This window comes from Anabrus simplex, chromosome 2 (genome assembly GCF_040414725.1).
Source record: "Anabrus simplex isolate iqAnaSimp1 chromosome 2, ASM4041472v1, whole genome shotgun sequence".
In the NCBI taxonomy this organism is placed as follows: domain Eukaryota; kingdom Metazoa; phylum Arthropoda; class Insecta; order Orthoptera; family Tettigoniidae; genus Anabrus; species Anabrus simplex.
In genome coordinates this window covers 467,487,146-467,501,168 of record NC_090266.1, presented here as the reverse complement: position 1 = coordinate 467,501,168, position 14,023 = coordinate 467,487,146, and the positions used below count along the sequence as shown (strand labels likewise).

At 40.4% G+C, this 14,023-nt stretch overlaps 1 long non-coding RNA gene across 1 annotated transcript in view; it reads left to right on the top strand.

Moving 5' to 3' along the window:
- Window positions 1-8,818, top strand: part of LOC136862888 (uncharacterized) — a 48,393-nt gene extending 39,575 nt beyond the window's left edge. Inside the window, exon 3 of the long non-coding RNA XR_010859087.2 lies at window positions 8,319-8,818. This is a non-coding gene — a long non-coding RNA (uncharacterized lncRNA). The remainder of the gene's footprint in view (window positions 1-8,318) is intronic.
- Window positions 8,819-14,023: the final 5,205 nt, after the last annotated feature.

Genomic DNA, 14,023 nt, shown 5'->3' with positions numbered 1-14,023 from the left:
GTCATAGGGAAGGATAGTCAAGTCACATGAGTAAAACAAGCCTTCTAGTTTCTTAGTATCGTATTTCTTCGTAAGTAGATTTGTATTGAAGTCCCCTAACGTAATGATATGTCGATAGGCTGGTAGCAAGTACGTGCGTTTCAAACTCGGTCAAGCAAGATAATTTAGTTGGTCGGTAAACCACTCCAATAAGTATTTTCTGTCCACTAGAAACTACTTCTACGAACATAAACTCCGTCCTCGGCAATTCACCGGTCGATGAGGTACAAATGACGCGGCTCTTCAGGTCATCTCTACAGTAGAGAACAATACCTCCAGCCCTCTTATTTGTACGATCATGGCGGTAGAGGTTATAGCCGCCAAGGCGAACCATCTTGTTTGGAATTGATGGCGATAACCAGCTTTCACTAATATCTATCAAATGAACGCTATTTATGTTAAATATAACCTGAATTTCATCAATGTGTGCGGGCAAACTTAGGCTGTTCAAGTGACAACACTGGAGAGTAGTCCATCAGAATAATTTCCGTTGTGTTCATTTTCCTGTGCTAAAGCGCAAAGGAACATAGACCTTAACATACCGTACTGTAGGGATGTTGTTTGCAAGCGAATTTACGTACTCCTAGGCCCGATTATATAGAGCAGTTGATCCTAGATCAAGGCTTAAAACTGATTCTAGATCACGTTGCTCATCAAATGTGTATTGTATAAACGTTGATCCGAGATAATTTTTCCTTAATCTCGAATCAAAATTGATCCAACAAATTCCTAGGATCAAGCCTTGTGATCCGGATCAAGTAGTGTTCTTGTATTGTAGGCCGCATTTATCAACGTGAAAGGAAGAAGGCTTTTGTAGTGAAAAATAGTGCCGTAACAATAATCATGGTAAGAAAATAAAAAATGAGGTTCTGTATTATTACCGGTATTTAATCTGATAAAGGGATTTTATCGCGATCCTGCCTTTGAATTACAGATGGCTGACTTCTCCGATTTTTCTTCTGATGAGGATAATGAAGAATTTTGGTGGTCTCTTCGAGTATTCCAAGAAAGAGGAACCCTATTCTTAGAACTTAGCGACAAAGCTTTTACAATGAGATTCCCTCTAACACAACGCACTGTTGAGGTTATGTAAGGTAGACTTAGAGACTCTCTAATGAGACGATCGAATAGAGACCAGCCACTTACTCCGATGTTCCAGTGATTTATGGCCGGTTTCTGGAATTACAGTTATCTGTAGATGCGTAGTTATCAGTGACTTAATATGGTGGTACATTTAAAAAATGAGTTTCTGAAACAACAGTTATCAGTGCGCAACGACTGGTAACTGCAGCTAGCGCTGTAGCTACCTCTATGTTACAACTGATTCCAACAAATTAGTTTCGTAAACATTAATACGTGATAATGAACTGTATGTACAGTCATTCATTGTAGTTTTAACGTGCTTGGGTGTGCTGGAGTTGACAATATTTCGGTCAGTACGTTTACTTCCACGTTATCACTGGCTTTAGTCACTGATTCCACCTGTATGGTGTCAATATGTCCCAGCTGTTTCGGTTACAATCTCCTCGGAGCATGACGCCTCTACTGTAGATATATCTTCCAATACGGGAAATAAATCGTCAATTACAATAGAACTCGAACCAAATGGATTTTCATCAGGTTCAAATTGAACTTTCAGTGCAGCTATAATGTTCAGATTTCTTTCGTCAGGCTTTGAATCATGAGTCCCACCAACAGTTAGTGAACACCCAATCTGAAATTATGGAGTATTTACCATTAATATTTACATTTGTACTAAATAATAAATATCTTATGTACCGGTATGCATTTAATATAAGCCTGCTGAATAATAAATATACCGGGCGAGTTGGCCGTGCGCGTAGAGGCGCGCGACTGTGAGCTTGCATCCGGGAGATAATAGGTTCGAATCCCACTATCGGCAGCCCTGAAAATGGTTTTCCGTGGTTTCCCATTTTCACACCAGGCAAATGCTGGGGCTGTACCTTAATTAAGGCCACGGCCGCTTCCTTCCAACTCCTAGGCCTTTCCTATCCCATCGTCGCCATAATACCTATCTGTGTCGGTGCTACGTAAAGCCCCTAAAAAAAAAAATAGAATAATAAATACCGAATTTTCGTTGTAGTTTTAATGTTATTATATCTTTTAACCGGTGACATAAGGTCTCATAGACTCCAAAAAAAAAAACATAAAACATCTGGACTTCCTTAATTAAAAATCTCTCAGGGAGCTGTAGTTTATGTTACCGTATCTTCTTATCTGTGGACTTCACATCAGCAGTTACGAGAGTATTTTTGTCAATGAATGTTGCGTGGTCAGTGTAAGTAAAGCATCTCAAATAACTAGTCCGTTGCAGTTATTAAGAAATACAAGTTCTCAGTTCGAGGAGTACGTTAGGGAACTACTAATGAAAAATATACTGGTATGGCTATTTTCTTTTGGCTATTGGAGATTGCATTTCGTAACGCTTTCGTGTTTGTTCAAGTTGTGCCATGCACCTTTTTCATTTATATTAGTATTATTTTTGTTTACGCTTGTGTTCTGGATCAGTGAAAAGTGATCTGTTTGGTAATTGCGGAGTTTTTCTATAATTTTACTGATGACAACGATCAAGGTGAAATTTAAGACGATGTCTGCGAACTGAGAAAAAGAAAGAAGGGGAAATATAACTAATTTTTGCATTATTATATCAGATATATGCATATTATGAGAGATAATTACATGCTGAATCAGATTGATTGAAATGACTGTGTACATGTTTGCCAACCAGTTCTCATTATAGAAAACTTCTGCTAGGGAAATAACGTGACTTTACTACCGACATACTCCTGATTAGTACGAATTTCCCACGCTGTTTACGACGTTGCAAGCGAAATTCTTTGATGACGGATCAAAGTTGATCCGGATCATGAGATCCAAGATCAACGTTATACAACATAACGAGCACCTTGGAAAGGGTCATTTTCTGATCTCGAATGAAAATTGATCTCGGATCAGCTATGTTTTTACAACCGGCCCCTATATTATAATGTATTTAAGTCTTATTGTGACATACGAAGTTTTAGAAGTAAGCCATCGATATATTTTATACGAAACTGATCTGTTAGCGCACAACAACACTAAAATTCACAGCAACGTTACTACACTGCGAACATACACACATTGGTTTTTAAATAGCACGAAGTTCACCTGGGTATGACGAGAAGCATAGAAATGATGTGTACCGCATTTATCGGCCGAATTTTTAAATATATCGTCGCTGCACCGGCAAAACCTCGTAACCCACAATGCTCTTCCTATCCATTATTCTCCTTATGACCGGTCACGCTTCCCAGCCACATATTGATATGCAGTCCATCAGAGCAATTCGCCGCTGTTCGGGCAAAAGGTCATATCTCACAATGCTGTTCCTATCCATTATATTCGCTTAAGACTGGTCACGCCTCCCAGTCACGTACTGATTTACATTCCATCAGAACAATTTTCATTGAGTTCATTTTCCTACGAGCGTGAGTAAAGGAAAAGCAACCTTAAATACATCATACTGTAGGAGCGCGTAAATATGTCGTGAAAACATACATTCCTACAGTACGGTACAATTAGGTTCATTTTCCTTTACACATCCCTAAAGGGAAATGAACTCAACGAAATTTGTTCTGATGGACTGCGTATCAACATGTGGCTGGGAGGCGTGAACATTCTTAAGGGAAATAATGGATAGGAAGAGCATTGTCACGTTCGCGGTTTTGGCATAGAACGACGACATCAGTAACTTTTCGAAGCGAGAAATTTCGCTCTCCTCATGACTACAGAATTATAAGCGTTGAACATTCGCGGTGGAAGCAGCTGCGCGGAATTACGCATGGTAGATATGATTGGATAGGCTACTTGGAGCAGTGAGGTTTCAAATATTTCTCGAGTCATGCATGCCTCTTTTTAATTTTCATTTCATATTGACCTAGGCATCCTTTTCGAAAACTTTTTCTGAAGTCTCATATCGATGGCTTACTTCTCCCAATGCACCTCCTATCCATTTTCTCCCTTAAGACTGGTCACGCTTCCCAGCCAAAATTGGATGTATAGTCCATCAGACACAATTTTCGTTGTGTTAATTTTCCTGTGGGTACGTGTAAAGGAAAATGAACCTTAAATGCTTTAAACTGTAGGAGTGCTTAAATTCGCCATGAAAACAACATCCCTACAATACTGTATGGTAAGGTCCATTTTCCTTTACACGTCTGCACAGGAAATTGAACACTACGAAAAAGGTTCTGATGGATTGCATATAAATATGTTTCTGGGAGGCATGACCAATGTTAAGGAATATAATGGGCAGGAGGAACATTGTAACATACGAGGTTTTAGAAGTAAGCCGACGATATATTCTTCTAAGGAATATATAATAAATATTGGCACGTAAGCACAGACTATGGACAAATGCATTGTGAATACCAGCTGAAACATTATGCTGGACTCATTCAACGAAGTAATAGGTACATACTTTTTGCGTAGGGAATGGTTGCAACTATCTGGCCTTAAGAGTGACATAATTCTTTAGTACACTGTGGTGTTTGCAGCAAGGTAAACCTGTCTGCACATTCGAGTTCAGAACTTGTAACATACAAGATGAGTTTCGAAGAGATAGCCTAGATTATACTATTAGTACAGAGTTACGAGACTGTTTGTCGCCTGGATTGGCTGTGTAGTACCAATCGCAGCAAAAATTTGATGTGTTCCGGGGATTGAGAGTTCGAAGCTATTTACGAGATTTTTATTTTTTTAAATATTGCACTCATGAAGGAATTCGTAATTAAGCTTTAACTTCCTTAAGTCTCAAAATGCCCGCTTCTATGGTGTAGTGGTTAGTGTGATTAGCTGCCACCCCCGGAGGCCCGGGTTCGATTCCCGGCTCTGCCACGAAATTTGAAAAGTGGTTCGAGGGCTGGAACGTGGTCCACTCAGCCTCGGGAGATCAACTGAGTAGAAGGGGGATCGATCCCTTCCTCAGCCATCCTGGAAGTGGTTTTCCGTGGTTTCCCAATTCTCCTCCAGGCAAACCCAGAGTCTGAACCTCCAGGACACTGCCCTTGAGGCGGTAGAGGTGGGATCTCTCGCTGAGTCCGAGAGAAAATCCTACCCTGGAGGGAAAACAGATGAAGATAAAGAAGAAGTCTCAAAATGGTGTAGTGGTTAGTGCGATTAGGCGTATAACGGCACCATTTCATTCAATCTCCCCCGTTCAAGATGCTCTAGTGACGTCTAGAAATAACGAAGAAGTTGTTCAAAATGCAACACGTATACGAGCTCACAGGCCATTGGAAATGATCTGAACATCAGTCACATATCTGTACTGCGCGTATTGCACCGCCATACATCCCACCAATACATCAACAACTACACCAGGAACTTCACGGTGATGATTTTTTAAATATGGAATTTTCGCAATGGATATTGCAAAGAGTTGAAGCTGATGCTGATTTCTTAACGGACATTCTCTTTAGTGACGAATCCAGAGTTCACAACAAAGGAACGGTTAATCGTCATAACTTCCATTATTGGAGCGTTAAGAATCCACGCTGGATTTGGGGAGCTCGATTTCAGGTACAATGGGTCGCCAGCGTGTGGTCGGTATAATCAGCAACAAGATAATTGGATCATATTTCTTGGAAGGAAATCTCACGGGATAACGCTATCTTCGGTTTCGTCGTGAATACCTCCCGCTTTTATTGGAGGATGTGCCTCTTATGACACGATTAAGGACGTGGTTCCAGCAGGATGGGGCTCCCCACACTGGTCGTTGGCAGTACTGAACCACTTTCATAGGAAATATCCTGGACAATGTGGGTCGTGTCACATGGCCGCGTAGGTCACCTCACTCTACACCACTGGTTTTTTCCTCTTGGGATATTTAAAGGAAATAATCTATGAACGGAAGCCAGAGAGTACGAATCATTTACGGCTGCCCATCACTGAAGCCTGCAGACATGTTACACCACATATGTTTCAGCAAGCAAGAATGTATCTTCTTCACCGTGCTCACATTTGTGTTAACGAAGCTGTTTGTCATTTTGAATAGTTGCTTCATTAATTGTTCGCCTCTGTGGTGTAGTGGTTAGCGTGATTAGCTGCCACCCCCGGAGGCCCGGGTTCGATTCCCGGCTCTGCCACGAAATTTGAAAAGTGGTATGAGGGCTGGAACGGGGTCCACTCAGCCTCGGGAGGTCAACTGAGTTGAGGTGGGTTCGATTCCCACCTCAGCCATCCTGGAAGTGGTTTTCCGTGGTTTCCCAATTCTCCTCCAGGCGAATGCCGGGATGGTACCTAACAGAAGGCCACGGCCGCTTCCTTCCCTCTTCCTTGCCTATCCCTTCCAATCTTCCCATCCCTCCACAAGGCCCCTGTGCAGCATAGCAGGTGAGGCCGCCTGGGCGAGGTACTGGTCATTCTCCCCCGTTGTATCCCCGACCAAGAGTCTGAAGCTCCAGGACACTGCCCTTGAGGCGGTAGAGGTGGGATCCCTCGCTGCGTCCGAGGGAAAAGCCGACCCTGGAGGGTAAACAGATGATGATGATGATGATGATGCTTCATTAATTGCATCTCTGTCGTTAATAGCTTACTTTACTGTTAAGAGCTACTTACAAACAAACAGAGCAGAGTACCTGCAATATGAGAACTGATCATGATTTAGATTTGTCTTCAACAACGCGACTCACACGAACATTAGCAACAAAATAAAAATAATCGTCCGACATTGCACTCGAACCTCGGACTAAGGAGCACCTGTTTCATTTTCTGCCGTCCAGCACACACTGCTATCGCGAGTTGTCTTTGATCGCTTTTATGTCCGTACTACTTCTAATCATTCAGCCATCCTATTCTCTGTACATGACGTTGCTGTGATACCGAATTTTCGCGATCCTTTACCATCATTCGGTATTTCATCATTAATGCTGATTTCGTTGATATGAATAAACGAATTATAGAAAGCGCAGTAGACCAGACATTGGTGCGAGTAGCCAAGGTTAATACTTTTAGGTTATACTTTAACCTGCGGGTTGCATAAAACTGAGTGAATGGGAGCAGCTGTACCTCGCGGTATATTGCTAATGGGAAAATGAAGATTAAGTTAGGAATAAACTCATTGAACGGAAGTGTATGTAACTTATGTATGTATGTATGTATGTATGTATGTATGTATGTACTGTATGTATATATTTACTTAATAATGTTATTGAGGGAATACATTAGATTTTCTTTTAATTAACTTACTTTTAATGAATTAAGAATGAGTATAATAAAATATAAATCTTGTGTTGTATTTATGGCTGGTAATATCAAGAGACTAGGCGTTAGTTGCTTTGAAGGATATTCTGAAGAACAATAGTCTATAGCCATTTAAGTTTCGTTTATCATATCTGTTGCCATAAAGTATTTATTTCAGAGCAGTGTTGATTGACGTGCTGTGTTAATGACGAAGTCCTCAAGGACATATGTTTTCAGAAATTACATTCATTTATGCAAGATAGTAAATTATATTGCATGATACATTAAGCTGTCTTGTATGTTCTGAAATAATTAATGCTTCGGAAAGTTGTCAGGAAGAAATTTAAGTTAGACTCACAAGGAAACATCGGCAATGAGTTAGTCGCCGATCGCGATGAAACTTGGAAAACACATTGAGGTACACGTAAAAATGATGTCGGCATCAATTTTGGGTGCCAACATTCATTAGAGCGTTAACTACGGGGCCTAAAGATTGCGACATTTCAAATTCCGCGCGATCAGTGATGAATACCTGCTGGACAATGCTAAGCTGGCACACTGCGTACTTGGAGACACGCCTCTGCACCACCTCCCATCCCCGCTCCAATTGGTTCGCCACCGCAGCCGGTAAGCGCGGGGAGAAGGGAAACGTGCGGTGGCGTACCAATTGCAGCATGGAGGGGAGGAGGTGCAGAAGCGTGTCTCCAGGTACGCAGTGTGCCAGCTTAGCATTGGCCAGCAGGTATTCATGCTGATCGCGCGGAATTTGAAATGTCGCAACTTATAGCCCCCGTAGTTAACGCCCTAATGAATGTTGGCACCCAACATTGACGCCGACATCGTTTTACGTGTACCTACATGTGTTTTCTAAGTTTCATCGCGATCGGCGACTTACCCATTGCCAATGTTCCCTTGTCAGAGGAGAATACTTAGACTCTGTGAATAACGGCTAGAGAATCTGAAGTTTATAATACCAATTCTCTAATTGGTACATTTTTAGTGTTGTGTTCCGTTAATAAAAGACGAATCTGTTTCAGGTGTTGCTCGATACAGTATCCCGCAATGCGAGAGTTATCGCGAGGTGGGTGACTCCTGTATGGATTATAACCCACCTTACAACACGACGTTGACTTATCCTGACGGAGAAGTAGTGGTCTACACCAACGTGTTCCGCCATTCATGCCACTGTTCCGCCGGCCTCGCCTGTGACACAAGCACAGCAACATGCTACGATCCCTCCATTGATCCTGACTTCAATTTCCTTCAATAAGTCTCCATATTTCTTTGATAAACAAGAATTATAATTAATTTTCATTAATATATACGCGAGTTGGAAACGTTTATTATTACGTTAGTAGCAGAAAGTGGAAGAGAAGAATGAGTGTGTGTCATAAACTATTTTGTACATATGGTTTTTGTCAGAGTTTAACTGTGTAATTTTATAATTTTATATGGCAAATTATAACGTCCTGTTCTGATGTAGACCCTATTAAAAGAGATAATTTTATTAGTCTATTATTAAATAATTAAGTACATAGATCTCTGATAATTATATATCATAATGTTTCACCTCAGTCCCTAATCTATGGACATAGAGACATGATGAGCGACAGATATAAGTGTATATATTATGCGAATCTAAGCACGGGCCATTGTTTCTAGTTGGCTTCTTTAGGTGATTGCTATGAGTTATTAAAATTAGCGTTGATTGTTAAGCTATAGGTCATGAGCAGAGTATATCAGATAAATTTAGCATCATATTGACTGTATTGTCCACCTCTGTGGTGTAGTGGTTAGTGTGATTAGCTGCCACCGTCGGAGCCTTGGTTCGATTCCCGGCTCTGCCACGAAATTTGAAAAGTGTAACGAGGGCTGGAATGGGGTCCACTCCGCCTCTGGAGGTTAACTGAGTAGAGGGGGTTCGATTCTCTCCTCAGCCATCCTGGAAGAGGTTTTCCGTGGTTTCCCACTTCTTCTCCAGGCAAATGCCGGGAGGTACCTAACTTAAGGCCACGGCCGCTTTCTTCCTCTTCTTGTCTATGCCTTCCAATCTTCCCATCCCCTTACAAGGTCCCTGTTCAGCATAGCAGGTAAGGCCGCCTAGGCGCGGTACTGATCCTCCTTCCCAGTTGTATCCCCCGACGCAATGTTTCACGCTCCAGGACACTGCCCTTGAGGCGGTAGAGGTGGGATCCCTTGCTGAGACCGAAGGAAAAACCGACTCTGGAGGGTAAACAGATTAAGAAAGTTGAACTGTATTATTTTCTCATTTGTATCGTTGACAGGGCCAGTTGTTCAGAATCAGTTAAACTGATGGGATTGGGTCAGCGGGGCAAAAGATAAACATTACAACATTGTGGATTGGCCCATATCGTCGCTCCTATGCCAAAATCACGAATGTGACAATGCTCGTCCTATCCATTATTTCCCTTAAGACTGGTCACGCCTACCAGCCAGATATTGATATGCAGTCCATCAGTGAAAATTTCTTTGTGTTCATTTTCCCATGCGGCTTTGTAAACGAAAAAACTTACTGCACCGTACTACAGGAATATACGTTTGCAAGACATTTACCCGCTCCTAGAGTATGAGGTATTTAAGGTTCATTTTCCCTTACACACGCGCATAGGAAATGAACTCAACGGAATTTGTTCTGATGGACTGCATATCAATATGTGGCTGGGAGGCGTGACCAGTATTAAGGAAAATAATGGATAAAAAGAGCATTATCTCATTCGCGGTTTTGGCATAGAAGCAACGATATGAGAAAAATGAATTCCTGGGGAGCAGAGTGTTAAAAATCTCTCTCTACTTGAGTAAGAGAGGATTTCGTTAACACCGTGACATATAAAGTTAGGGCTGATGAAAGGTTTTGTTAAGGCTTTGGATGAACACGGTAAGGGTTTCGGATACTTGAGGAAAAAATTCCTAAGTTAAAAGAAGGCATATTTATTGGGCCTCAAGTCCGTAAGACCATTCATGATGACAACTTTGTGGAATTGCTAACAGAAAAAGAGAAATGCGCATGGTTAGCTTTCACACAAGTACGCTGTAATTTTCTTGGAAATGTAAAAGCTGATAATCATTTAAAATTAAGGAATATGTAGAAGTGTCTTCAGCGTATCCCTTTCTAGAAAGCCAAGAATAACGGCCGAGAGGATTCGTCATGCTGACCACACGACACCTCGTAATCTGCAGGTCTTCGGGCTGAGCAGCGGTCGCTTGGTAGGCCAAGGCCCTTCAAGTGCTGTAGTGCCATGGGGTTTGGTTTGGTTTTGGTTTTCAGCGTATGGGATGCAATATGTCCTTGAAAATTATTTTTTTACGTCGTGTTTCGACTTTTCGCCACCTAATTTGGGCGCGGTTAGTGACGAATATGGCGAGAAATTTCACTGAGATATTTCTCATAGAGAAACGATATGCAGGAAAATCGGTACAGAACATGTCAGCAGACTACTGTAGGAACCTCAAGGGAGAGGTTTCTGGTGGCAGTTACAAACGGAAGAGTACAAGGAAGAAATGTTGAAAATGTGAGTAAAAAGGTTTTCTTTTAAATTACATTCTTCTTTGAACAGTAAAAAATCGGTCCTCTCTCTCTCTCTCTCTCTCTCTCTCTCTCTCTCTATATATATATATATATATATATATATATATATATATTAGTCATTCTCTTCAGTATTTAAATCTTATTTCATGAGCAAACAAGCAAAATTAATTTCAAAGTTCGATGTATTAGACTATTAAAAATATGAAAATCCAGGCAAAACTATAGGTGATACAGCATTTCGATGGCTTACATCTAAAACCTCGTATGTCACAATGCTCTTCCTAATCATTATATTCCTTAAGAATAATTTTCGTTGTGTACACTTTCCTGTGCAAGTGTGTAAAGGAAAGTAGACTTGAGCATACTGTATTGTAGGGATATTGTTTGAAAGCGAAATTACTCATTCCTACAGTATAATGTATTTAAGGTTCATTTTTCTTTACACACCCCCACAGAAAAATGAACGCAACGAAAATTGGTTTGATGGGCTGCATATCCGCATGTGGCTGGGAGGCGTGACCAGTCTTAAAGAATACGAGGTTTTAGAAGTAAGTCATCAAAATGCTGGTACCAATAACTTACACCACAGTAACAAAGATTACTAGACAGATTTCACAGACGTAATAAGTACACAGAATTGTTGGCCACTATGACTGAAATCCCTAAAATAAAACAATAGGCCTGACAACCGGGACTACTACTACTACTACTACTACTATTACTACTACTGCTATTACTTCTACTTTGCAGGGAAATTCTAGAGAAACGTGTTTGGTTAGAAGCCTGGTTTTTCAGAGTCAACCTATTAACAGTTGGAACGTGAATAACTTTCACTCCAGTGAATGTAAAGACGTGAAAGTTGAAAAAAGTCCTTAATGAGATTTGACTTTTGCTTTAACTTTCATCTCTCAGCTTTGCACTTACATTATAAACTAGCAATTACCCGCGGCTTCGCTCCCGTGGATTTCGTAATTTGATTAAAGTAATCGTTCCTCGGCATTGTACAGTACTAAGACATTATCTAAAATTTCCTAAAGTATAAACACTCACCCAAAATTTGAGTTTCATTTACCCCAGAAATTCTTTGTAAACCATGTTTGTGGTATTACCTTTTTGGGCTAAGACAACCATGCGACATAGAACTGTACATCTGAGAAACAGTCTTCTCTCAAGTCGAAAAAATAAATACATGTTCCTTTATTTTTAAAGGTGATCCCAAATATATATTCCCACATCTGTAACATCTTCATTTTTTTAGATGTAGTTATCCCCATAAAAATAATTCAACCCCTTGATCAGTCCTTCCCCCACCCCCACCCCCATCTAAGTGTACTTTCCGAAAACCAAAATACATGTTTCCTTTTTTTTAATAGGGGATTCCAAAAACGAATTTTCACGCCTGTAACATCTTCAGTTTTTAAGATAAAAGTGTTCTCATAAAAAAATCAACTATCTTTCACTTCTTTTCACCGCCCCCAACCCCGTTAAGTGCCTTCTCCGAAAATAAAAAGGAACATGTTTCTGTATTTTTAAAGGACTTTCCAAACACCAAGTTTCTTGTCTCTAACATGTTAAGTTTTTGATATATATATAATGTAGATATACCGGTACTCATCTTAAAAATTCACCCGCTTTTCCAATTCTTTTCAGCCACTTAACTGGATTTTCCGAAAACAAAAAAAATACGTGCTTCACTTTTTAAAAGGAGATTTCAAATACCAGTTTTCATGTCTGTACGTCTGTAACACCTTCAGTTTTTGAGATACATATACACTCATGAGAATAATTCAACTTCTTCTTCTTCTTCTTCTTCTTCTTCTTCACTTCTTTCCAACCCTCTCCCGCCTTAAGGGGACTTTCGGAAACAAAAAATATGCGTTTCTTTATTTTGAAAGAAATTCAAAATACCAGCTTTCACTTCTGTAACATCATCAGTTTTTGAGATGTAAGTATCCTCATAAAAGTAATTCAAAGTAATTCAACCCTTACACCCTTTCCCCTTCCTACCGGTTAAGTTGATACTCCCTCCCCAAAAGAGCGTGTTTCCTTACTTTTGAAGGAGATTACAAATACCAATTTCCACGTCTTTAACATCTCTAATTTTTGAAATATACAGTAAGTATCCTCATACAAATAATTAAACTAATTTTTCAGTTCATTCACCCCCCGTAAGTGGATTTTCCGAAGACAAAAAGAACACGTGTTTCTTTACTTTGAAGGAAGATTCCAAATACAAATGTTCATGCCTCCAACGTCTTCAGTTTTTGAGATATAAGTATCCGCATAAAAAGAATTCAACGTCTTTTTCACCCCCAGCTCGTTAAGTTGATCCCCCTTTAAAAGTGCGTGTTTCTTTATTTTAAAAGGAGACTAGCTGATGTACCCGTGCTTCGCTACGGGATTCTCAGAAAGACTGACTTGGTGGTTTTCCTAACTTAATCCAACATAGGTCATTACAAAAACGTCAGTAGGAATGTAGCGATTGAAAGCAATGTTATCATATAAAATACTCGATCAAATGAAACACCGCACACTTTCTCACTTTCAACGAACAGTACTACGGTGTCGATCTAAGAGTCCGAAGTTCCAGAGCTGGAATAACCAGGTCGCAGACTGCCGTGAAGACTCCTCTGTCATTATTCCTTTAAACATGCACACTACTCATTCCAATCAGTGCCTCCGAGTAGGGATTGAATAGCTCGAATACTATGATGAACCAGTGTGTTACGAACCAGATATATCAGAAAATGTATGAACCAGAGGAATGGCATGCTACTTCCCGCCAATATACAGGCAGGCTGTTTCAGTCGGTACGACCAGGCGAGTTGGCCGTGTGGTTAGGGGCGCGCAGCTGTGAGATTGATATATATAGATTTATCTATACGACCACTAATGACATAAATACCTTATTTGAGAATTACATTCCAGGCCTTCCCCTAAACTACCATTTCACTCAGCGTGAATAAAATAATTTATAGCCTAGATTGTAGTGGTTCATCACCCGACATTACATGACGATTTTCATTAAATTCTCTTCAGCCGTTTCCTCTTGATGCGTGTACATACATACATACAGACGGACAGACAGAAATTACGGGAAAGTAAAGAAATGCATTTCCTTGTTACTGTAGACATGACAGATACAGAAACACCATTCATTTCAAATTCTGAGCAATGTACAGGCAAAACACTTAT